The sequence below is a fragment of the Octopus sinensis genome, linkage group LG4 (genome assembly GCF_006345805.1).
Source record: "Octopus sinensis linkage group LG4, ASM634580v1, whole genome shotgun sequence".
NCBI classification, from domain to species: Eukaryota; Metazoa; Mollusca; class Cephalopoda; order Octopoda; family Octopodidae; genus Octopus; species Octopus sinensis.
The window spans coordinates 91,674,376-91,678,287 of record NC_043000.1 but is presented as its reverse complement, the minus strand read 5'-3'; the positions used below and the strand labels follow the sequence as shown (position 1 = coordinate 91,678,287).

The 3,912-nt window shown below is 31.0% G+C and overlaps 1 long non-coding RNA gene across 1 annotated transcript in view; it reads left to right on the top strand.

Moving 5' to 3' along the window:
- The first annotated feature begins 493 nt into the window (after positions 1 to 493).
- Positions 494 to 3,912, top strand: part of LOC118763256 — a 17,752-nt gene continuing 14,333 nt past the window's right edge. The window contains exon 1 of the long non-coding RNA XR_004999006.1: positions 494 to 624. This is a non-coding gene — a long non-coding RNA (uncharacterized LOC118763256). The remainder of the gene's footprint in view (positions 625 to 3,912) is intronic.

The following is a 3,912-nucleotide window of genomic DNA, read 5'->3' as shown; positions in this document are numbered from 1 at the left end:
ACCCGCCGTTATTGGTTATTACAATGGCAATACATTGTCCCCATTTGCATTTTTACCATGTAGTAGGGTCATCTACAATTTCAGATATGTGCATATATATACATTTCTATATATGTATGTATACTATGTGTGTGTGAGTATGTTTATATATATAGCTAAATTCATTAGGATGTTATTTCTTGCAGCTAGAGTGATAACTTACAGTCTCCCACTTTAGTTTATCCCCTACCCTAGTAAAGTGTTGCCCGACTTGGGATCTACGAATGCCTGGTGGTCCAGAAAGGTAGCACTGGGGGTTCAGGAACTAAATTCAAACTTTCATATATATATATATAATATATATATATAATATATATATATATATATATGTTGGTGTGTGTTGTGTGTGTGTGTGTATAATAGCTTGGACCCGGCGTTGCTCGTGTTTTCCGTGTTGAAGTTAAGCCCACTTCTGACGTTGCCTTGAAATCTTCTACGTTCCCCGTTCCAACTATTACCCATTAAGATGTTATATCTGGTTCAGCAGGCTGTTGCAGGATGAATAGATGTGTGGCAGGCGAAGGAAAGATGGTCAGAGCAGGCGACGGAGTTTTGTTGACGGAGCGGAGTTTTGCTGCCGACGGTGTCGTGTTCAGTAGTGCAGAGGACACCAATGTAAATAAGCATTTCCTTAGAGACTATTCTATTGATTTTGTTGAAATTTTACACGTGAAAAACTGCAAATGCTGCAGGAAAAATAATATCATTATGGGAATTTCCATTCAAACGCCCGATTGAGCTCACAAAATTCGATGCCAACTGAGCATTATTGAGTTTTCGAAAAATTCCGGCCTTATTTGAATTTCAGGACATATGATCTACGTATAAGCCAGAAATCCTTAAAATCAGTTGAACTGTGCGGTAAGAGTTAGAGTAACCCCAAACACACACACAGACAGACACCATTACACATTTATGTATATAGATAAGGATAAGTATATTTAAAAAGGTCCTGGGAAAACTCATTTAAATAAAAGGGTTGACAACCACTGTTGGGAACCACAGTGAAAATGTTGGGAACCACTGCTTTAATAGTTTGTTTAATAAATATCAGAAAAATGAAAAATAAAGTGGAACTCAGACAGGTTTGAGCTCAAATCCTGAGCATACGTAAAAAAATATGACCATGAATTTTTGTCAGGAGCAGAAATAATTTAGGCCTTCAGCCTGCCACCAGACTATTTGCATATATGTATACACACACACACACACACACACACACACACACACACACACACACATATATATATAATATATTATTATTTATATATATATATATATTATTATTTATATATATATGTATATATATATACACATATGCATTTATCTATGTTTGTGTGTGTTTGCAAATGTGTGTATGTGGGGGGGGGGGTATGTGTGTTTGTGTGTGCGTATGAATATCAGATTATTGTATGTATTGTTGGGTAACTTTGAAAGTAGAAACAGATTTAGAAACAGCAGATAGTTTACATATTGTAAAAGAAATACAATGGAGGTAAATATTTATGCTTTATTTCAATAATGACAAGTATTTTCACAAGAACAACAACATGAACGTTAATATCATCAAGAGTAACAGCAATAACAATAAAAAATGACGGCTATGAAAATCAACGAACAATAAACAAAAAGAAATAATAATTCTATGTATGTATATACATATTTATATATACGTATACATATATATATACATAAGTATAGACAAATGTAAATGTATTTACATCTACACATATATACTTACATATATATACACATATATATACATATATATATGTAGTTATATATTATATATATATAATATATAAATATATATATATATATGTTCATTTGTAAATATAAGCATATACGTATGCCTATATATACATATATACAAATATGTATGACGATGTATGCATAAAATACAATATACAAATATATATGATATAATATAATATTATATATATATATACATATATATATATATATATAATACATAAAACAATGCATATGTATATGAATGCATATATGTGTATGTATATGAATACCTAAACTCTTGGACACATACGCGAATACAATTATTGATGTACAGACATACACATATCGATGTATAGATGTATATGTGTGTTTAGGCACACATGTGTGTCTGATGTCAACGCATTTACATGCACGTGTAGCATGTGTCATGAATATATAATTGAATTACATAACACATAGCTACAACATTCCAATAATAGTAACACAGAGGGGATGAATTTCTTCTCTTTAACACGAGTGAAGACCTGAATCAAACCAATACCACACACATGCATACATATATAGGTGCATAAATATACATGTATATGTGTGTATATGCATATATACATGTACCTACATGCATACATGCATACATACATACATACATACATACATACATACATACATACATACATACATACATACATACATACATACATATATATATATATATATATATATATATATACATAGACACACACATATATATATATATATTTATATATATATATACAAAGATATGCATAAATACATACAGACACAAAAAAGATTAAGTGAAGTTGAAGAAGGAAGAGTTGCAAAACTTTTGACAAAACTCATTTTCTTTGATCTTTTTCTTTACCTTTTTCTTTTTTGTGTGTTTGTTTGCCTGTTGTTTTTTGTTTATATTATTGCATAGAACAGTATTGTTTGAAATACTTGTTCTTTTCAAAACTCTATTTCCAACCATTTCAACTGTCGAGTTCAAACGGCCTGTATTATGTTTGGGTTTATGTAAGAGTATATCTTTGTACGTATGTGTGCATGTATGCTTATGTATATGTGAGTGTGTGTTTGAGTGTGCGCGTGCGTATGCATGTGGCAACGAATATATGCATGTGTGCATGTATGTATAAATATATGTATATATGTTGGTTTGTATAAGTTTATGATTTTGGAGCAATATGGTTACGCATGTATGCATGTATGCCTGTATGTATATATGCCCGTATGCATCCATAGACATGTATAGATACATCTATAGAAGCATTATGCATTTGTGTAGATATGTAAGTGTACGAGTATATATATTTCATATTGCTTCTTCTCACTCATCCATCATATGTATATATGTGTGTGTGTGTGTGTGTGTGTGTCTGTATGTGTGTGTGTCTGTATGTGTGTATGTGTATGTATGTGTGTAAATATGGATAGATGGATTGAATCATATATATAATATATGTAATATATATAACATATATATATACACAATTAGTTAGATAGATAGATAGATAGATAGATAGATAGATAATAGATAGATAGATAGATAGATAGATAGTAGATAGAGAGAGATAGATAGATAGATAGACAGATAGCTAGATATAGATGTACACAACACACACCACACACACACATATATATATATATATATATAATATATATATATATATATATTATATTCAAATACGCCAGTTAAGTTGAATGTCTAAGTCGAAAGACGTCTGTTGTTTTTGTCCTGTTATTATTATTATTATTGTATTTGTATTTATATTCGTATTACTTTTTGTTTTTTGTATTTATATTCGTGTAACATCGTCCGTTTTTCTGTCCTTGTTTCATATACATTCGATCCTTCTTCCAGGAAATCTAATGCTCGTAGCTTAGTTTTTCCTTGGGGCTGGCCAGATCGGAGCAATCTCAAGATTAATCAGCCGAAATTGCGAGGATGATCCGGTTCTTGACTGAAGATTAAAGGCTTCGAATGACCCGTCCGTTTTTTGCATCGTCTATTTGAATGTTTTGCGTTCCTGTCCCATTTTGTATTTTTATACATATATATGTATGTATGTATGCATGTATGTGTGTATGTATGTATGTATGTATGTATATGTATGTATGTGT